The 24,072-nt window shown below is 33.4% G+C and overlaps 1 protein-coding gene across 1 annotated transcript in view; it reads right to left on the reverse strand.

The window, feature by feature from the left end:
* ds (dachsous cadherin-related 1) overlaps positions 1-23,826 on the reverse strand; it is a 644,900-nt gene extending 621,074 nt beyond the window's left edge. Inside the window, exon 1 of the mRNA XM_073971174.1 lies at positions 22,589-23,826. The gene's annotated coding sequence lies outside the window, so the exon portion shown is untranslated. The remainder of the gene's footprint in view (positions 1-22,588) is intronic.
* Between the last annotated feature and the right edge of the window lie 246 nt (positions 23,827-24,072).

Consider the following 24,072-nt stretch of genomic DNA (forward strand, 5'->3'; position numbering starts at 1 on the left):
GAAGAATATTTTACCTTTTCCTTCTACTTTTGTAATATTTCGCTCAAAAAAATGTGACAGCAAATGAAGACTATGGTCTTAATTCGGCTTTTGGATCACCTTCTTAAATTCGCCTTGGTTCGGCTTTTTGAAAATACATATGTAAATCTAACTGCATTTAAGTGTGTGGTAATCTGCAGTGTAATCCTTTCCACGGAGCTATCCAATTTCCAATTTACTTGGGATCGGCCGATTGTATTTTTTTTGTAATTTTAGAGTTTATAATAACAGAACAAACATATTATCGGGTGATTGCCATAATTCAATTTCCCATTACCTGATTAAATAGACGTTTATTCCAATTATTTCCCCATTCTTATGCCACAATATTTTAGCTATAATTATTTTAATTTTATAATAATTCTTTTGAAAACTTCGCCCCCAATGACCCCCAGTACTAACAAAATATAAATAAATAAAAATAAAATTTTTAGAATAAAATTTTCTGGTGAATATTTTTTTGGATGAAGCATTAACGTCATCTCTGCTGTGCTGTTCATGATTACCTAACTCTAGCAATGACTAGTGTTATGACCGAAACGTCAAATATACATTAAAGGGTCATGTTCGTGTCTTAAGTCTTTTGATTGGAATTTATAATTTTGAGCATTTTCGAGTTTATTGCTTAAATAAATATGTATTATGTATAGAAGTTACAACATCATTGAGATGATATATTCAATGATGATTATGGTTATGATGATGATAATGAGAATGATCATCATGGTTTTTTATGAAAGTCTTAATAGATTCAGTCATAAAAACGAGAAATATTTAAGAAAGCCTAGGAGAATTGTTGTGACGCTACAGCGTTAAAGAAAGTACGGAAGGTATTTCTTTTTGGGAAAGAAAAGCTCAATGGTAGAAAACTAAATAAAATAAGTTTTTGATGTTGTTTATTTGGGACGAAAACTTTTATTTTGTTATCCTAGTATTCAAATGAACGCAAACAAACGAAACGAATCTCGTAGCACTCACAACAAAGTCACACACTTTTCATTTTTTTCGGAATCGTTTCTTTCTCAAAACAAAACCACAAAATTTTCAACTGAAGAAGAGTCAAAACTGTACGATTGCTGAAATGTACTTGGACCATGATGTTCCGAGTTGTTTCATTCACGAATGAAACAAAATAAGTCGTTTGCATACGTTTACTGTGCGTATTGATCAATGACGCATTCAGACACACACATTTGATTGCATAAGAACCCTATAAGCTAGAGTATCTTACTTAGAATACACTTCGGTGGATGTTTTATTTTTTTCGTTTTTGTTGTAAAGTTGAGAAATTTTAATTTTTTGTTTTTGTTCGCAATCACGAATGTAATCTAAACGAAACTAAACAACGAGCTCGGTCAACTTGGGTTATGTTTCGTTTTGTTTTGTTTTTACGGAAAATACGATACCAAACGTTTGCAAACGTTTCATACAGTCTTTTTTCCGTACGCTGAGTTCAAGAGCTGTTCTAGGCTTTTTGATTTGAAGTTTTTACCGAAGGTGGTCTTCATTGTGTAACTACTTCTAAACATTGTGATCCGAAAACATAATTTGATAGGGAAATTGGTCACAACTTTTAAGTTATATTATTTTAAACGACATAGGGTGTCCCATCAAAATAAAATGTGATGCGATTTACAACATAATTTACAAGAGAGACCCCACAACCGACCGGCCATAAACCCCATTAACCTAAAACATGAAATTTTCAAATTAGGCCAAACACACCAAAATAACTTTCTTTAACTAACAAACATTTTCCCTCCACTTCCAAAGCGGTTGCTTCTAAACCAATTATTAGAAGAAATTTCCGCTTACCTTTCGCGGCAAACAAGAAGCGGCGACAAACCGAAAAAAACACATCAAACAAACTACACCACAGTTCACACAAACAAAAGCAAAAGAAGCATCACAGAAATCTTAATGAAAATCTTTATGGATTGCTCTTCAAGTGGTTCAATGGCTTGATTGTCGGTCGTTCGGTTGGTTGTTTGATTGTCGGCCCAAAAATACACTCTCAAAAGGCCATAAACAAGGAAAAATATTTTGTTTGGTAATTGCTTTTATAGCTCTCGTTGTTGTTGTTACTGCGACTTGGGCTGTTCATTTGTTTCATGCCTTCTTTCACGGTCATTCAATAGCCATTGCAGCAGCAACACTCACTCATACTCACTTCGTCTTGTGACGAATGAACTTCCAATTTTTATGCTCTATTATGACCAATAAGCCGCTGCCGTCATTTACTAACAACAATGTAATCCAAAGTGAAGAAAAATAGTTTTGAAGGAAAGAAATCCACAAAAAAGCACATCCCATAGATGCTGCCTTAGTTTGCCTTTAGCCCAGTAACCGCAATGATGTTGGGAAAATATGAATGTATGTAGCTCGCTTTCAATGAGAATGTGTTTTCATTGTGTGGTGCCCTCTAAACCTGGAATAACATTTGAAAAATGACTTTTCAAAAACAAAACAAAAAATAAACAGAAAAGTAGCGTCGGCATTTTTCTTCAAATCTTAAACACTGCATTGCCGGTAACTACCAAAAACAAAGCAACACAACACCTAATGTTTCAACATTTTTATAACCTTTCCCTTAAGGAAATATTTACTAAAATATAATGTGAATTTTGGGCATTTTCTTTCGTATGTAATTTTTTGTATTCATGACGTTAATGGTGCTGCTCTCTTGAAATAAATACTTCAAATATAATTGATGCTGTCATATGAATCTAAAAATCAATGATAACTTTATAAATATTTTATGTATCAAATTAGATAAATAATGTAGGTAAGCAACTGATAGCATAAGATATGACTCATTCAGCGCATAAAGTTCAACCCAGAAGAAAAAAATTCCACAAACGACCCTTAAAGGACAAGGCATATCTCATGACACATGAGTTTTGAAGAACAATTTGTGTAGCATTCTTTCTCTTATGGTAGGCATGTTGTTGAAAAAGCATGGTTCAGTTGGCATTAGCCGACCAGGCGTTAATTTGGACTACTCCGCCCGTAGACAAAAACCGAAAAATTTATTGCGACAAATGTGATTGCAATTGAAATAAATATTCTCTATACACATTAAATTTTTAATATCCAGTATTATTTTTGCCAATTTACAGCGGTAATAAGTCAAGTTAAGTCGTAGAAGTTGAGATTTGTATGTGGTGCTTTAAAAACGAAAAATAGATCTGCAAAGCATTCGTAGTTTAGGAGTGAAATTATAAACAATTTAAGAGGTAAATGTTTAATTTCCAAAATGAAACTTATAGTTGATGGCATTGACAGTATTCTTCCGAAAAATCAAATTAAAAATTCGTTTTCTAACTTCCTTAAAAAATTCTTTGTTAATGACTTATGACTATATTTAATATCATTACTATAAATTTATGTTGAGTTGCACTAACGTAGGCCCGTAGGAGCAAGTCCATAATTTTTTTTAAAATACAGAGGAAAGTCTCTAGTTTACGATAAGAAAAATCCAGCTGCCCCCAACTGCCACCCTGTAAGTTATTCCCCGTATACCACGCCTGTAAAATCGTCAAAATACCGAATATCGGGAGGTACGTTTATATGGGAGCTATACTTAAATGTGGACCTATATTGAAATTTTTTTGCAAGGAGGTATGCTGTCAACTCAGAACTCAAAATGCAAAACTTCAGCCAAATCGGTTGGAAAATTTGGCTAAAATCAAAATATAAAAAAATCGGGCGGCAACTTCATATGGGGGCTACACCTAAAAGTGAACCTTCTTCCATTAAAATTTGTTTTCTCTCTTTTGGGCTCGTTATAAAACTATGTTTAAATTTCCGAGGCGGTAGCTCGATTAGAACTTTTTTGGCACTCCTTTCCATACGAGTGGGACCACTGTGTACTCCACGCTGCCTTAAACAATTGTAATATCTGAATTTGCCGTGCAAAAATAAGTTGATGACGTTTTCGGCGTTTACACCGGTTTTAACCACCGTTGAAAATTGTTGATGTTGTCTACACTGAGAATCAGAGGATTCCAGGTGTGCCACGGTGTGCCACTCGAAAGGGAAAATATTAAAAATTTGGAATGACAAAAAAAAATTGGAATGGAGGCCAATCTCCATTTTAACTCAATAATGTGGGTCTCCTTTGCCGATTACGAAGTAGAAAGTCGATGGCCTTTCCACCGTCGACATTTCTCAGGACATTCATTGTGGTAAAAGTTGCAACACGATGACAATCAAACCACTCTTGAAAGACAAACGTACTAAGAAACAACAAAATAGAGCGAACTTTATCCCATTTGAAATTGCAAACATCCTAAGACTAATACAACAAGACCTCGCGTTGCGTCCAATAAACGCCACTCAAAGTGAAACGAAGCCAAGCGAATTATGATTTTCGATGGAGAACCATGTAAAGTAGGGAGATCAGTTCCAAGGTTAAGAAAACGCTACTTTGTCAAAAAAAGAAAAAAAGACAGTTTTCATATTGGTCAAATGTTTCTGGAACAGTTTTGTTCAACGCAAAATTTCCTTGTAGGAACCGATATTTCTAACTACCAACTGGGACTCTCTTTTTTCAGACAGCATCGTTTTTATACCCTCATCCTTTAGGCTGATGAGGGTATTTACACTTTAATACGACCAAAAATGTGCATCGTCGAATGCGTTACATATAATTTGGAGTCAAAGGAGTCTTGTTCGTCCGACGCCTATACGTCTGGGGCTGGCGGATGCGCCGATAACTCTCGAACGGGTCAACCGATTCGAACCAAATTTTGCACTTTGTACTATTTTGTCCAAACTTGTGAACGGTAAATTTCAAAAGTATGCAAAAATTCGATGCCTACTGATAGCATTTTTCAAAATTGGCACTTAGCTTATTTTGTCCAAAAATTCTGAAAAATTGATTTTGACTGCAACAATCGACATGGCGTATGAGCTTGCTACAACGGGCGTTTGGAGTTTGAAGCTAGATATTTTGCAAAAATTTTCTTAAAATCTGATGCTGCAAAGATTCTTGCATTTGATAGTGAATAGCTGAGAGAATATTTACAACAACAACAAAGTAAAAACAAAATATTAGTTTGATACATTGGAAAACATTTCTCAGTTTTATTGTTTGCTTTTTTGACTTTTTACCAGCGGCGGTGCCGATACAGGGGTGCTATATCCTATATCCACAATTTTAAGTGGAATAGTGTTTTGATCACTATGAATCCTACATGTCAACAGTCAATTTAGACCAAAATTGCATAGTATTTCCCAAACTTGGACGTATATCCACAACTTTTGGTGTAGTTCATTTTAGACCACTTTGAACCCTGAATGCAAAACTACATCCAATTTGGGCCGAAAATGTCGATTAAAGCTTCAAACTGTCTGAAATCGGGGCGGTACCATTATACAGGGTCTATTCCAAAACGTGGAGAAGGTTTTTTGACCACTTTGAACACAAAATGCACAGTTTTGGAAGAAAGCGTTGATGAAAAGATTTCAAAATACATGAAAACGGGTCCTAAAATTGATCCTATGTCCACATTGTTTTGACCACAAGGAACACAATTCCAAATGTTAGCTAATTCGGACCGTTTGTGACATTTTGAGACAAACGGGACATTCATAAGGTAACGTTATATTTGGGCCACACTTAACCGTGGATATATCCCATATTCGAAGCTGACCTCCCCACGGATAAATACACAGGATTAGGATATCCAAATTCCCAGTGTAGATATTTCTGCATACCTTCAAACTTATGGTTATGAATTTACCCCGAGCCAAAATGTGCCCCATCCTAAAGACTTAAAACATTTCAAACAATATACAATCTAATCTAACCATGTATTTTCGTTCATCTCTCTGTCTGTCCGGCTGGTTAACACAATAGTTCTGGAAGGGAGTAACAAACTTTGTATATAACAAGTAAGAAAGTATCAGTCAGCTGAGCCGACAGAAATATACTCTCAGCCACGTACCCGGAGAAAAAAAGTTAAAACAATACGTTCTGTAGGTTTTTTAGTTGTTGGAAAAATTTTCCAGGATGGAAAGGGCCGCAAAAAACAACATGTTGCAACAAAATTCAGAATGATCCAAGACGAGTGAATTTTTTCCAAGCTTTGGGTAGGGTGTACCCGTAGGAGTGATCCGATGTAGTACATATTCGGACCTAATACAAATCTGTAGCAAATAATTTTATTTCATTACTCTATAGATATTTACCTTACAGACTATATAATTAAATATTTTGTACTTAATTTTCTGAATTTAAATATATTACAAATTTACTTTTCAATTTACAAAGTTTGAGCTAAATCGATTTCTCTCTTAAAGGGTTATTTTACACATTAGCCAGTTTAGGTGGTTCCGGTAGGATTTTCTGGACCTTTATGAAAGAAAGTATGGACTTGCCCACGAAAAAAAAATACAACGTCGTAACAGGGGCCGCAAGTTCAACCTGCTGCTTCACAAATTAATAAGATCAGAGAGGAGTTGTTAAACTATACTTTTTCCAAATTTTGTGTGGAAGGTACCGACATGAGTGGACCGATATAGTCCATATTAGAACCCGATATATGCCTGAAAGTACTATTACCAATAGCAAAGTTTGACTCAATTCGGTTACTCCATCCTAAAGTTATCATGCCCACAATCTTGGCGAAAATTTTTGAACCTTTGTGGGGGAGGTACCGGAAGGAGTGGACCGATATGATCTATCTTCGAACTTAAACTAAGTTTGGACAAAATATTGAAGGACCCAAAATTTTAACCAAATACAGTATAGTCTCGATAATCCGGACACTCGTTAATCCGGATAACGCGGTAATCCGGACACTATAAATTTTTACATTGTAGACTCTGTAATCCGGACATCACATATTTTTTTGATCTCGATAATCCGGACATCAATAGTTTTTTCCTATTTTGAACATTATAATCTTATTTATTTCATTGACGATTTCTTTCTTAGCTATAGCAATATAAATAATAAATATGAAAAATTAAGTTTTTCAGAGTTTTATCTCCAAAACTAGCCAAAACTAGCTAGCCGCAGTTGACTCAGTTATACAGCCAGGAAGATGCCGATATGGAACTACCTGAAACTGTCGAATGAAGCAACATAATTTAAAACATAGTGTTGTGTAGGCTTTTTTCCTGAAAATCGGTTTGCGTGGTCTTTTTTTCTAAGGGAATTAGTTCATTAGCCCTTCGATTAGTGAGAAACTCCCTCAGGAGGATGTAATGTACTCCAAGGATATTTTACCTAGAACGTTTAAAACGTTTGAATTAATAGCTTAGTTTTTATTGAGCTGAACGAGGAAACAAGTAGAGACCATGTATATAAATTAACCATATTCTGACAACGCAGCGTGATAGAAGACCAAAAAAGGGAAGACACGTGTCTCGCCGTTTTTCCCTATCTCATCAAATTTTGCAGTTATAGGTTTCCAAATATTTGTGGCCTTGATGTCAAAAGGGACCATTTTGTAAGCATCACATTTTCCGAACTGTTACGAAATTTTATTTACTCTCGTAGCTCTTCTCATAAAGAACAAAATTTGTGAACACATAAAAACAAGCAAACCTCATCTTCAAGGCCAAAATCTAATATAAACGGTTCTGCAGAAAATTCAAAAAAGCAAAAGAATGCGATTTGTATCCTTGTTTCTCTGGCTCTAATCCATAGATACTAAATTCGAGTGAACAATCAACTGTAATAATGTAGCATAAATATCAGTAAACATTTTTCTGGAATAGCTAAACACTTTAGAAAATTAGGAGAGTTGGCGTTTTTTTTTTATTTGGAATGGCGACTTCTATTTTGCTTTTCAAAATAGTCAGGCTTAATCCCATAGTCGTTGTTTTAATATTTTATTAAAACTTACCAAACTTACTTAATGCTTACCAAGGGGTGAGGCAGGGAATACTATAGTTTCGGATTTCGTTTTTTGTTGAAAAACTAAAAACAAGGGAGCTGATGAGGATCTGTGGCGAAATGCGAAACTATAGTCTTCCCTGCCTTACCCCTTGGTAAACATCGCCAATTTTCCCACTAATAAATTATAGTTGTTTTAATAAAATATTAAAACAAAGACTATGGGATTAAGACTGACAATTTCGAAAATAACTTTGGAAAAAGTTAGATTTTTATACGTTTCCTTCCGATTCTGGTCCATATATGCAAACCGTCCAAAATTTAAGAATAAAGTCAACTACAAAAATGTGCTTAAGGTTACAATAAACAACTTTCTAGAACATACGTACATTCTCGTAAACATCAGCATATGTATGTCACCTAAATTACGCTGGAGGAATATACGTAATAATTTGGTAGCTAGGAAAGCTGCTCCCAGTCTAAAAATGGTCGCAACCCATCACATTTGCTTAATATGAATTGGTTTACCTTAGAAGTCAAATTATTATCTAGTAAACGTCCGTTATAATGATTTAAACTTACAAAATTATATGTTTTCGTTACTACTCGGTAATCCGGACAATTCGATAATCCGGACACCGCCGAAACATGTGGTGTCCGGATTATCGAGATTATACTGTATGTTGATCCGTTCGAGAGTTATCGTGCGCTCCAGCTACGACACATGGTATTATATGGGTTGTTTGCAGTTTTTGTGCTGATTTCTGAGGAAGTATGGACTTGCTCCTGAAAAAAATTATATCGTCGTAATGGGGGTAGTGAATACAAGTGGCTGCAACAAAAATCAAAGCGATTGGAGAGCAGGCTTTAAACTGCACTTAAGCAAAATTTTGTGTGGGAGGTACCCGAAAGAGTGGACCAATAGGGTCCATATTTGAACCTCATCTATGTCTGGTAGAAATGTCACGATGTGCAAAGTATGGACTAATTCGGTTACTCCCTTCAAGAGTTATCGTGCGGAGAATTTTTCCGAATATTTTTGAACTTTTGTGGGCGAGGTACCTGAAGGAGGACCATCTTCGAACTTAAATCAAATCTGGACAAAATATTTCGATACCCAAAATTTGAACCGAATCGATTGATCCGTTCGAGAGTTATCGTGCGCACCAGCCAGACAGACAGACGGACGGACATTGCTAAATTAACTCTAAATTGTCTGAAACACATTTCGTCCAAACATACTTGGGGTCTAAAACCATTATTTCGATGAGGCACATTTTTGGTCGTATCAAAGTGTATATACCCTCTTTAGCCTAAAGGTTGAGGGAATAAAAATATTTCTTCCAAACTTAGATAAGATTCCACCCATTTCGGTAACTACCCCACAAGAAAAAAAAATAATTTTGATTAAATTAAATTTGAGGGCTCTTTGAGAATGTTTCTGAAATGTTTTCGATATAATGGCCAATGATATGAAAAGATAAACAAGTAAAAATGTGTTAAGGTCGGATGGCCCGAATTTTTATACGTTCCAATATCTGTTGTAATTAAGAAAAATTGAATAATTAGTGTTTTTAGTTTATACGGTTTACGATACGGTGTATCAATAATTTTCTGAATGAAACTTTTGTACCCGTATTTTGGTCCAAAAATGTGAAAAAGAACCCACGAAATATAAAAAAATAGTCAGTACCGTTAGCCCTATTTATTAAATCTATACGGTGACAATGTGTCTAAAACCTTGAAAATTTTGAAAATCGGGAGGGGTTACCCTAATATACAGGCATGTCACAGAAACGAATTCCGATCGAAAGTGAAATTGATTCCGTATTTAGCTTCTTCACACAATTTTTTCGTGAAAACCGTTTTTTTTTCTCCAAACAGAAATTAACTATATGTAAAAAGCGACTTTAAATGGAAGGTGCCTGAGAAGTTTTTGCGGATTATGAAACTACAATGTTCACAGATGAGAAAAATCAAAAAACAAAAAAAATCGCCGGAGCGCTTTTTAAATAAATCGCGATTCATGTTGGCATTTTTAAGGGTTTTTTTAAATTTTCACGATTTTCCTTGGAAACCGCAAGTTCTATCGAAATGGGATAGAGGAAAGTGTTGTAGCTGTGAAAATTCTCTACAAGATTGATCTTTATGGTATTTTCGTAGGTTTTGTCGTTTTTGAGATATAGAAGTTCAAATTGGGACAATTCACTGGCTGTATCGTCTCCTAATAAAACAATGTCAGGTACGGTCTGCTTTAACTAACTATGCGGATTGATTTTTCTTATCTATGAACATTGTAGTTTCAGAATCCGCAAAAAGCAAAAAGCACCGTGTGTTATGTTGATTACTTTGCGCCTCAATAACAGAAACAATATAAACCTTCCGACATTTTGTAAAAATTAACTTTCTTTTAGCACACATAATATTTTTGACAATTCCAACTTCTACAGTATTTTCTAATCATATGGTTTTTGTTTTGATTCTTTTGATTCCTCTGATGTTGCCATATTTAAACTAAATAATGCGATTTTCAAAATTCCCCAAAATCGATCGGAATCTGAAAAAGCTAAAACAAAAAACGATCGAAGTGAAATTACATATAATTGAAACCATTCCTATCGGAATCTATAATCCTTATGATTCTCATTACAACAAAATATTTTTTTTAATTTAATAAATCGAGCTATATGACCTAAGGAGATTATATTGAAAACAATGATATCTAGCGAAGTTCTACACATCAAGCACTATGAGACGATCGTGGTGCTTGATGTGTAGGATATTGTTCTTTTTATACCTTCCCGAGATATGGATCAAAAATTGTTCCAAACATTAATAGTCACTTCTTCATACACCTACCGCACTAAAGAAAATGTACCGGTTTTTACTACAGCTTGTCTTCGGGAAGGAAGAAAGTCGTAAATTCCTCCAGACGGATGCCCAGTTAAATAAAATTTAAATGCACAACAAATTTAATGAATTTATTTAACTTAGCCTTTGATCAGATTAGGGAACGTTCTAACGCTCGAATTAAGTAGGGAATTATGCCCACTGAAGACGGATTGTTTGCTTAGATTGTTTTTGTTATATTGACATGCGTTTAAAACAGTGTCGACCACAATATTTCCATCAATACTAAAGCATATGCCTATGCATGGGTGAAAAAAACAACAACCACATGATATTCATCGTTTGTTTATGTACACTTACACTGTACGTGAGGGAGAGAAGCAAATGCAAAAACAACTCAGTGGGCGCCCTCACTATACAAAAAAGCAAAGAAGCTCGCCCCTGGTTTAAAAAGATAATGTCTGAAGTTTTACTTCCAAATTGGAATGTAGCTTGTGGTCATAGAAAGGAAGACTGTGATTTTGAATGAAGTGATTGAAGCTGATAACGATCAGTAAACATCCGCAGCTGAGGTTTGGTTTTCAGCACGTAAATATTATTATTGACCGAAGAACGACATGAAACATGCGCTTGCAGTCTATCTTCCATTTATACTGAACTAATTCATAAATTAATACAGCGATAATTTATTAAAAAGCCAGCATATTAAACTACCAAAATCTTACCCCTTTTTGCGGACAGTATTTACAATTTCTCTAGCTTATTTTCTCAGCTTAATTTTCTCATAAAAAATGTATGAATTTCAAAAAAAAAAAAAACAAAAATAATTTTCTATCGAAATTAAAATTTTCTTTCATTTCATTTCCAAATGTATTGGCATTGACAGTTTTCAACATGGTAGTGCCACCGGGATTTCACTCATATTTCATTTGAATACTAACTGGGTAGGCAGACATACACAAGTTATTTCAATTTTCATAAACTTTATTGGCTAAAGAAAAAAAAGCTACAACAGAAACTTATATTTTACAACACAGCTAGCATTAGATGCAATTTAATCTAGGCTCCAAGTCCAAATGTTTAAAGACACACAAACGTATGTATGTACGTACGAGGTGGTCAATACACCCATGTCACATGCTTGGTGGTAGGAGTAATTCGCCCCCTCTCCCCCTCTTCAAACAAAAACAAACACCATCTTTTGCGATTTTATTTAAGCGCTCTTTTCCCCCAGTTTATTTCTTTTTATAGTTGCGTGTTGAATTGAATAAAAGTTTTAAATGTCTTTCGAATTCAATGAATGGAACCGATTTATGTTTGTCTACTTTTCCCATAAATTGACTGCATGCAAAAATCTCATGGCGGCGACCCGCCGCCGACCGACCATATGCAGATGCCACCATTTGTGAAATGGCAAAAATACCACTTTGTGGCTTCAGTGTGGGATGCATGGAGGGAAGCTACACCGCCGCCGTTGTCGTATTCGCATACGAAATAAATTACTCAAATTACCAGAATTACAGACCAGACGGGTGGTAAAAATGTAATGCCTATTTTATGATGTGTTGATGGTGCGCCTCTATGGCATCTAGAATTGATGCTTGATTTGATGCCAAAAGAAAATCTAGAAAAAACAATGATTTTCTCTTGGATGATGAAAAAGGTGAAGCGAAAAAGAAAAAACAAAGACAAGCTAATCAAACTAATGCCAATGACAACATGTTGTAGGGGAAATCAATCATTCTCCTTTTAATGTTTAGTCATGGTCTTGCAGGCGCCATTTGAATCATTCTTTTGCCTCGGATATGATGGTGATGGTGGCAGTGAAAAGACTTTTTTATTTTGATTTCCCAATGATTTGTTGGAAAGCTTTTTGTTGTTTTCTTTTGTTTTTTATTGAAGAGAGGGGTTACATTGATTGATTTTATGAATTTTAACGGGGAAAAATTAAGTGCTTGATAAAAAATTCTTTAAAGACTTTCTATGTTTGGTGTAAGTGAATTGAACATACACACATACATATGTACATACATGCATTCATGTTTGCATATAAAGAACCGCTATATCATAATAAAAGCAGGAAAGGGTTTTTGTAAAAGTTGCAACCTCGCCCGCTTTGAATCCAAGAAAGAGCCGAGCTGGTGCCACTGTGGTGCAATGGTATGCACAGCATCCTTGTGCGCTAAATGCCCGTGTTGTTATGTCCTCTTTAGCCATAATTCTGAGGGTATAATAGCAAATGACTTAGGCTTATTTCCGATGAATTTGAACAATTTATGACCAAAATCCATACATCAGTCACTAATTATAAATTTCCAAATAATCCTTCATATATTTAAAACTACTTCACCACACGTTATTTTCACTTATCAATGCAGTCCTAAAAGTCATCAAATTGTCATCCCGTTTACCCGCCAGAGATTAACATACGATTTATGGGGAAATAATGAAATAAAAGAAAATTTTACAACTAGAAAATATATTTTACTACTCTCAAAATGGCATTAATCCGTTATTTTACGGCTTGTCAAAGCCTCAAAATCCGAAATAAAATACTTTTACTTTACTTTTAGATTATCTTAACGAGGTCAAAATTAATTGTTTGATTAAGCGATTATAAAAAAACCTTTATACACATCTGATAGAAAAAAATGTCATTTAAAATGCCACATTTATGGCTGGAAAATTTAAAAGGTTAAACCGAACATTTAAAATAGATAAAGCAATTTCATTACGGTAATTTGATATGTGAGCAATAAATATCGATATCAAATATCAGTAATTTGAAAATAGTTTTCCCCTTTTGGTGTACACTGCAAACTAACTAACATTTCATTACCATAATTCGAATGTATCATAAATTTTCATAAAACAAGCTTTAAATGAAAATCCATTTAGCTCCTATTACATCGTAAAAAGAATGTCATGTCACATCAGTGTGCCATAAAAATAGAAAGACTTAATAAACAAGCTGTTTTCATCATTAGAATATTTTGGAGAATTTGAAATCTTTTATTATTCTAGCTAGTTGTAAAAATTCATGGAAAGTAAAGTTTGTGCCTTAAGTCTTTTGTTTCTGACTAAACATACAACGAACGTTTTGCCTGCCACGTATGATGATAATTGTTTATAGAATTTTATGCATTATAGCTTATTAAATTTAATCTTTTGATTATGCTAAAAATTCCTAGGAAATTACAATATTTTATTATCTTGTTATATGGAGATTTTATTGATATGCATACGGACATACATATTTTTAATGTATTGACAAAGGTAAATATTTTTTTTATTGTCAGCAGCAAAGTTTATTGCAAATAAAAAAATATTTAAATATTTTACCTTTACGTGTTGGGTTAAGAAACTCATAATTTGTTTATTATATATGTTTATTTTTTATTTATTTTTACTCAATTTTGTTTTATTGACAATTATAAATAATGGGAGACTCCCAATTAAAAATTTTAGAATAGCGAAAATTTTTTATTGGCTTATTTTAAAGTATAAGTAACATAGAATATGTGGTAAGAGTTTCAAGTCGATTAGAACAGTATTGCTTGAGATATGAGCTTTAGAATGGCAGAAAAATATTGTGTTTTTCTCAAAATACTTCAAATTTTGAAATTGGTTTCAACTGTTGCTCGAAAACTAACTAACATTAAAATCTAGTTTCTTTAGTTAAGAAAAAATTCGTGAAAATTTGACTTTTAGGGCTTTACAAGTGAAAGGGTGACCCGAGCAAATTTTATTTTATTATTTTTTATTGAAATAAATTGTCTGCAATATAGAGTATAGAGAATTTTCAATATTTATATTTGTTTCGGATAGGGACTACACCTTTCCACTCCTTCAGTAAACTCCCACACAAAGTTTCAAAATTTTTTAGCACAGGTGCTGCTTAAAGTCATATATCGTATCATTTTGTAGTGTTTTGCAATTATTACAAATTTACAAGATTGATTTATAGTGGGCTAAACTTTGCACATGAAATATTTATTTCAATTCCCTCAAAAAAGTTCATAATATTGAGAAGTACAGTTTGAGAATTGTTTTCTTTGAGAATTGTTTTGAAAGTCATATTTCATTACAACGATATGTTTTCCTTGCGCAAGGCAAGGTTTTCGGACGTAATGACCCCAACCTTCTAAAAAACCCTACTGTTGTAAACTAAATTAGTTGGTTGTTGATAGAAATAAATCCAAAAATAAGATGCACTTCGAAGATGGACTCTGTCGGTCTATTCCTTTAGGTAAATCCACTCCAAAATTCACTCCAAAGACGACTGTTTCTATCATACTTGTTTTCTTTAGAAATGTGTAAAAACTTCATATTTTCAGAAATAAGAAAGAAATAGCCCCCTTCAACAACACCCTTTGTCTACACCTTCCATTATTTTGACCGCATATTCTTTTTTGTTTCTTTAGTTTCCTAGCGCTTATCAGCGAAATAAAAACAACAAGAGATAGGGGATCGACAAGGATTATCGAAAGCAGGTCTTTCGAAAAACGAACTTTTGTTCTTACTTATTTATTTTATATTTTTTCTCTAAAATATCAAGTGTAAATGTTTATTTTTAAAACAAATGTTAATATGTACGCTTATTAAGGTGATTGCAGCTAAGAAATATTCCTTTTTTAACAAATTTTCTAGAATTCTAGGGACAACGCGGATTTTTTAAAGAAATTTTTGAACCATCTTGAAGTAACGTGGATTTTTTAAGGAATTGTTTGAACCTTCTAGGGGCAACGTGGATTTTTAAGGAACTTTTTGAATCTTCTATAGGCAACGTGAAGTTTTTAAAGATTTTTTGAACCTTTTTGAGGTAAAGTGGATTTTTTTAAAGATTTTTTTGAACCTTATTGAGCTAGCGTGGATTTTTTTTAAAGAATTTGTTAAACCTTCTGCGGGCATCGTGGATTTTTTTAAAGAATTTGTTGAACTTTCTAGGGGCAACGTAGATTCTTTAAAGAACTTGAATCTTCTATAAGCAACATGGATTTTTTAAAGAATTTTTTGAACCTTCTAGAGGCAACGTGGATTTTTTAAAGAATTTTTTGAATCTTCTAGAAGCTACGTGGATTTTTTAAAGAACTTTTTAAATCTTCTATAGGCAACGTGGATTTTTTAAAAAACTTTTTAAATCTTCTATAGGCAACGTGGATTTTTTAAAAAACTTTTTAAATCTTCTATAGGCAACGTGGATTTTTTAAAAAACTTTTTAAATCTTCTATAGGCAACGTGGATTTTTTAAAGTATTTTTTGAACGTTCTGGAGGCAAAGTGGATTTTTAACGATTTTTTGAGCCTTCTAGAGGCAACGTGGATTTTTTATATAATTTTTGGAACTTTCTACAGGCAACGTGGATTTTGTAAAGAGTTTTTTGAACATTCTAGAGACAACGTGGATTTTTTAAAGATTTTTCCCAAGACTCTAGAGGCAACGTTGATTTTTTAAAGAATTTTTTGAACATTCTAGAGGCAACGTGGATTTTTTAATGAATTTGTTGAACTATCTGGAGGCAACGTGAATTTTTTAAAGAATTTGTTGAACTATCTAGAGGCAACGTGAATTTTTTAAAGAATTTTTCTAAGCCTCTAGAGCAAAGTGGATTTTTTAAAGAAATTTCCCAAGCCTCTAGAGGCAACATGGATTTCTAAAGAATTTTTTAAAGCCTCTAAGGCAGCGTGGTTTTTTAAATAGATTTAAAAGCTTTTAAGAGGCAACGGGGATTTTTTTAAATAATTTTAAAAGCCTTCTAGGGGCAACGTGGATTTTTTAAATCATTTTAAAAGCCTTCTAGAGTCAAAGGGGGAAAAAAAATTAAAAGACTTCTAGAGTCAACGGGTATTTTTTAAATAATTTTAAAAGCCTTCAAGAGGCAATTTTGGTTTTTTTAAATTCTGAGTTTTCGAACCAGAAACTGTTTTTTTAAACAAATATTTCAATCCATCAAAAACGTATGTCGAAAAGCTGTGGTGTTGAGTATCAGATTGGTGGCCCATTTCTCTGTAAAACGATAAAGAAAAAATCGTCTTTAAAAATCTATGTTTATGAGGATGATGATCGAGTGAAAAATATTGTTTAAAAATCCACGTTTATCTGGCTGATGTTCACGTAAAATATATTCTTTAAATATCTACGTTTATTTTGTTAGAGGCAACGTGGATTTTTTAAAGAATTTTTGGAACTTCTAGAGGCAACGTTAATTTTTTAAAGATTTTTTTTTAACATTCTAGAGGCAACGTGGATTTTTTAAAGAATTTGCTGAACCTTATAGAGTCAACGTGGATTTTTTAAGAATTTTTCTAAGCTTCTAGAGGCAAAGTGGATTTTTTAAAGAATTTTCCCAAGCCTCTAGAGGCCACGTGGATATTTTAAAGATTTTTTTAAGCCTCTAGAGGCAACGTGGTTTTTTAAATAATTTTAAAAGACTTCTGGAGTCAACTGTGATTTAAAAAAAATAAAAGTCTTCTAGGGGCAACGTGGATTTTTTAAATAATTTTAAAATCCTTTTAGAGGCAACTTGGATTTTTTAAATTCTGAGTTTTCGGAACTAGAAACTTTTTTTAAATAAATATTTCTATCCATGGAAAACTAAAGCCGACAAGCTGTGGTGTTGAGTATCAGAATGGTGGCCCATGTGTATGTAGTACTAAAAAGAAAAAATCCTCTTTAAAAATCCAAATTTATGAGGTTGGTGATCGAGTGAAAAATATTGTTTAAAAATCCACGTTCATCTGGCTGATGTTCACGTAAAATATTTTTTTTTTCCTTTATTATTCCACTTGGGAACCTAGGGCTTCTAAAAGATTGTTCCACCTTATTCTATCGTTACATAATATTTTGATATCATCTAAAGTTGTGTTTGCTTTCTTCAGCTCATTGAGTATGGTTCTGCGCCATGTAATTTTTGGGCGGCCTTGTGGGTTTTGCTTCCTTGTGGGTTCCATTCCAAAGCCATCCTGGAAATGCTATTGTGTGGTTTTCGCAACGTATGCCCTATCCATTTCCATTTTCTCTTTGCAATCTGCCGGGCGATTGGTTCTTCATTTGCCATCTGGTATAGTGCGGGGTTTGAGATTTTGTTGGGCCAAAATATTTTGCTTATTATCCGGAGGCATTTGTTGACGAATACCTGGAGTTTTTGTGTTATGGCGTTTGTTACGGACCAAGTTTCGCTTCCGTAAAGCAATGTGGATTTCACACATGCATTAAACAAACGCAGTTTTATTTTATACGATATTTGGTTTGATCGCCAAGTTTTGCTGAGTCTTCCGAATGCGGATCTAGCTTTCTTAAGTCTATTGTCAACGTCCTCTTCTACACCATTTTCTGATGACATAGTAACCCCGAGGTAGCAAAAATTGTCTACATATTTTAAGGTTTTGTTTTTGATATTAAATGCGTTGTCACTGGTGGTGTTTATTCGCATTGCCTCTGTTTTATCAATGTTTATTTCCAGTCCAGCTTTCTTTGCAAGCACAGTCACGTCGTCCAGTTTACTTTGCATATCGCTGAATTTATGGGACAAGAGACATATATCGTCCGCGACGTCCAGGTCTTCAAGGCGATTGTTGAAACCCCATACAATGCCACGTTTCTTTTCGCATATTTTAATCATAATTCCATCAAGAACTACTGCAAATAAGAGAGGTGAGAGAGGGCATCCTTGTTTTACCCCTGCATTGGTATAAAAGTATTCGCTTTTTCTGCCTCTGTGTAGAACGCAAGTTTCTGCATTATTGTATAGGCCTTGGATTATTTTAATTAATTTCATAGGCACGCCTTTCGCTTTTAGTGCGTTCCATATTTCAGACCTTCTTATTGAGTCAAAGGCTTTTTTGAAGTCTACGAAAACTAAATAAAGAGGTGTTCTCCATTCTAGCGTCTGTTCAATAATTATTCACGTAAAATATATTCTCTAAATATCTACGTTTATGAAGCTAATGAACAATAAAACAAATCTTTAAACATCCACGTTTATGAGACTGATGGCCAATGAAATAAATATTCTCGAAATCCACGTTTGATACAAAAATTCGTTAAAAATCCATGAATAAGGGGCTGCATGTCGCTGAAAAAAACTCTTTAAAAGTTCAAGCATAAGGGACGGATGTATGGTCATTAAAAACATTTGTTAAAAGTTCAGGTTTATGAGGCTTTTTGCAAAGGAAGAATGTAAAAATCAATGAGGTTGATTTCTAATGAAAAATATTTTTTTTGAAAATTCACGTTTTTGAGACTGATGGTTTTTGAAAAATATTCTTTAAAAATCCACTTTTATGATGTCGACGGTCAATGAAAATATGATCCTTTAAAACTACGTTGCAACGCGTTGATCGGTTTAACGACCAATGAAAAAAAAAAACGCTCACAAAAACACGTATCTTGAATTAGAAAAAATAATTTAAACCAGTAAGGAAAGAATCAAAGTCCAGCGAGACCAACCGAATTTGGAGAAATTTTGGAACAAATTGAGTTGAGTCGCTCAGCTAAATTTTTTTCTTTAAATTGTTCATTTTTATAAATGTACGGCCTTAGGCCGAGGATTTAAGATTTTCTTTTTTTTAAATTTTAAAATTTTTTCTTAGTTCCAAAGGAACTTCAAAGGACCATATTTTGAACTTCAAAGGACCATATTTCGGGATGTATGGATTTCCCAAAAAGAAATTATATATTGTCGTGATCAGGAAGGTGAGATCTACCTATAAAAAAATTTTATCACGATCGGAGAAGAGCGGGTCAACTCATCTTATGCCGAAAATTTTCCTAGACAAGATTGCGTCATATTTTCCAAATTTCAACAAAATGTCTGTCCAATTTTGTGTTTGATGCAGCAAACAAATGAAATCGGACGGAAATATATTTCCATATATATATATATATATATATATATATATATATATATATATATATATATATATATATATATATATATATATATGGGAGACATACCAATATTTGAACCAATTTCAATATAATTTGTCAAACGTATTTCTGGCCCGAACTCAGTGACATTTTCCAATTTTTTTAAAAGTCGGGGTAACATATATGTGGCGAGCTATATGCAATAGGGTTATGACTTTTTTACAACCTCGTATCCCTGTATAATATGTTGATGAGTTTTTACCTATGATTACATTAAATCTTAGGGCCTGTTTCACCATGTCGAAAGAAAATGATTGCGAACGAAAAACACCTAAACCTTGGATTTCATGGCAATATTGACTTTGTGTTTGCTTTAAAACAAATACAAAATTTAGAAATCATACACGATTTTAGTTGTTTTTCTTTCGTTTTTATTTTCGTTCGACATAGTCAAACAGGCCCTTAATAAAAAAGTGATTTCATAGAAAAATCTTCCACACAAAACACTTTTAAAGTTTTTATTGTTCAGAACTTTGGAAAAATTTTTGAAGTCACTGTTAGTCGATATTTATTTGAAATCAAAGTATAGGAGCACACGATATAACCAACATGACATAACTGCTTTTATTTCTCACTAATTTATCCTCATATTATTTCATATATATCATTTGTATTATATATAACTTTATTTCATATATCATAAAAATTAAAAACGGTTTGTGCAGGACCTTTTTCAATATTTAAATGGAATAAAAGTTAAAGTTAAATAAAAACTCAGAGCAGAGCCCGGCTGCCCCGGCTGAGGTTTGAACCTGGGTCCTCTCCAACAAACAGACAATGTCGTCGAGGTCTTAGCGTTCTAAGTCATTGCCAACCTATCATATCAACACTTCTTAATATGATATCAACAAAAACTTCCGAAATGGAGGGCATTAAAATGCATTAAGGAAACCTCCTTCGATTGTGCATGTGTATGTACTGAGAAAATGATTCCAGGACAAGACACTAGGGTGACTTGATATAGAAAAAGACTTCAAAAATACTTCATATCTATAACTTTGTAAAAATGATTGTATAAATAGAAGTTATCAAAATAAGCCTTTGTCTTTTAGCCATTTACATTCAAAATATGCCTGATGAGCAGGCTTAAACCATCAGCGAAAGGATCGTAGCATAGTGGTTGAGTGTTTGGTACTTCGCTAGAATTAATTTCTCAATACAAATTCCTTAGGCCATGTTAGCTCGATTAATTCAAATAATTAATTAAAAAAATTTCGTTTCTTAGAATTTTTTCAAAAAAAAAACATTTTTTAAAGTGGTTTGTGCGGAACCTTTTTTTATAATAAAACGAAATTCATCGAATTTGAAATTAATTGAAATTCACTTTAGTTTAGGCATTATTAGGCAAAAGTTCCTTCATTCTCACTACAGGAAATCATTTTTGAGAAAAAATGTCAAAATGTCATAACCCCAATATCCAAATCTGAACCGATTTTAGTATAAATTGGCAAATTTATTTCTAGTCTGAATTCAGAGACATTTTCTAAATTGCATTAAAATTAGATAATAAATGCGACCTGTAGATTGCGAACAAAATTACATGGACAGACGGACGTACGAAAAATCATACACACATATCATACACATGTTACATACAAATGCACGAAGACATAATACCCCTTGCCACAATGTGGTGTAGGGTATAAACATTTGGATTTTATTCTTATATTTTTAATATTTTTGCTCCGCAAGGGTTTATGTGGTCGCCTTCAAAACATTCAGAGTTTGTCAAATCCCTCAACCTACTGTTGATTACATATCATGAACATTTCAATCAATTCGGACTGTGTGAAACAAAGTCATCATTTTGGACTACGGAATTTTACATCTATATGTGTTTATTTCAGCTAAAATCCATATTTAGATGTCTTCAAACATTTGAATAACAACAAAATGTTTTACAGTGGGAGCGAAATTGGTTAGCTACGGGCGGAAGCCGGGGAAGACTATGGATTCATCCCCCCGATTATGTGTCAAAAAACAGGCCAACAAGACGTTTGTTCTTCGGAAGTTTTCGGATTAGAATACATTTAAATAATCGAATCACATATTTTTATATTCAACCAACTGTTTCGTAATGCGTTTAAATTTAAATATCACATTTAAGGAAATACACCGACAATCATTTTTCGTTTTGTTAAAACTTTTCACCAGGGAAACCCCCTTTACAGCCTATAATTGGCTGATATGTTTTAAAGGCACTTGTATTTGTTACGGTCGCACAATCAAACAACTTTCCTTGCAATAAGGCATAAAATCTGAAATTCTGCGAGTTTTTCATACATACAATTTTTGATATTAAGAAACTTTTCAGGTTCTCGTTTAAATCGCAAATATGACAAAAATAACGAAAAATTCACGAAACTTTTTCATTTTCCACATATCTGTGGACCAAATTTTTCAACAAATTTTCAACACTTCAACTCCATTTACAATTTCAAAACCATTTTCATGGAACTCTCTAAGCTCTATGGAACATCATTGACCATTCATTCATCACGGAGAACAAAAACCCTGTGTTAACTTCAAAATAGAACCACCATAAGAAACACTATTCTTTAACAGTCCTTTAATACCCAATTGGGATCTCATGCAGTATTTAGATCTTCACAGAAAAAATCTATGGTTAGGCAAGTAATTTTACAATTAATTTGCGTTTCTCACAAAACACATTTTTGTTATCATACATACACTTCACACACCGTAGGCAGTTTGTGTCTTAAGTCTTTTGTTTCAAAACACTACACAATCGATTTCACATTTGTTTATTCTTGTTTTATGGAACATATTGCAATTTTCAATTCCCTTTGCTGGATATTGTTACAAATCTTAATTGTCACCTTATAAGTCACGGTTTGCATACACTTAAATAGACATTTTGACTTTTGTTGTTGTTTTTAGACACCATAAACAAAACTTTACCTTCTTTTCTTCGGCGAGAGGCTTTTAGCTCTACATATTTTTTTGTTGTTGTCTGCCTGTTGGATTTGCTTTTGAACTGGCGATGGGGGTTTTAATTTTGCAAAACAAAAATTGATTGTATTCCTTTTGTAGATATGTCGGTGTGGCGTATATCTCTCGCTGGCGTAGTATATTTTTCCAATTTTTCCCAACCAGAAAGCCACTAAAGTGAAGTGTAGTGAGCAAAAAACAAAAAAAAAATTCAAACAAACAAACCAAACAAACACTGAATATAAACACCAAACTTGCTGGCAACTTTTAGTTGTTTAAAGTTGTTTTTGTTGTATATATTTTTTCTTATTTTTTGTATTTGGTTGTTGTTATATTTCACTGCTGTGTGTAGAGCGTTAAGAACCCGTTTGACTCGTTGAAAAATATTTCTTTTCGCCTTTTAATTTTTTTGCTTTTTCTTAACTTTTTTTCTTAGGCTCTCTGTTGGTTTGGTTTTGGTGTTGTTATTGTGGCTGGATGGCTGGCTGGATGGTTGGCTAGCTGGATGGATGGATGGTTAGTTGGTAAGGTTTGTTTGTTGGCAGGATTTTTGTTGGCTATGAATTGCGAATTGGATTTGTAATTTTCTATAAATATTTTCCTCAAAAATATATTTATTTTGCACAAATATTTCCTGGAAAAATTCTCACATCAATTTATTTTGTTATTTTTCTTTTCTTCTCTTTTTGTTTACAAAAAGCCGCAACACTTTATATTTTTAAACAATTGGTTATATTTTTTAATTCACTCATTATGCTTTTATTTTCCTTTTGAAATTTTCCGCATGCAAAATTTATATTTCTTCTTTCACTTAGGCTTTGTTTTATGATAAAACTTTTTATCAATATGGACCTTAGAATATTTCCACTTAGAATTATTTCAACTCAACTTTCTTTCTTTTTCATGTAAAAATTTCATTCATTTTATCCAATTGGCATTGATTTTTCATGACATTTCATAGATTTTCTTTGCATTTCTCAAAAAAATGTTGACACACACTGTCATCAGTAAGAAAAAAAACGCGCTTTTCCGTCTAAACCGTTCGTGCAGCGGTAATGTGTTATCGTTTTCGTTCCCTTCGTTAATTTTTTCTTTTTCTCGAAATCCGTCTTTCTGTGATATTGTAACGCAAAAGCACACGAAGAACTAAATTTTACATTTTCTACCTGAGCATGCCATACCTGGTAAAAATGCTCCAAGCAAGTGTGGTGACATTCGGCACTGTGAACATAACAACATTTACAGCAACACAGAGACGCACAACTACTCCACAAACAAGTCCACTGAAAATACACAGAGAGCTCGAAAGAGATCTAAAGGAGTCTCCTCAATACACAAATTCACCACCAACATCAACAAAACCGACTATTTGATCTTTGGGAGATACCAAACAAAACAACAACACAACCGCCTAAATAACCTGTGACCAGCTAGCCATGCATCCAACGAACCCA

Source organism: Musca autumnalis, unplaced genomic scaffold (genome assembly GCF_047663935.1).
Source record: "Musca autumnalis isolate F117 unplaced genomic scaffold, ASM4766393v1 scaffold_2, whole genome shotgun sequence".
Classification (NCBI taxonomy): Eukaryota; Metazoa; Arthropoda; class Insecta; order Diptera; family Muscidae; genus Musca; species Musca autumnalis.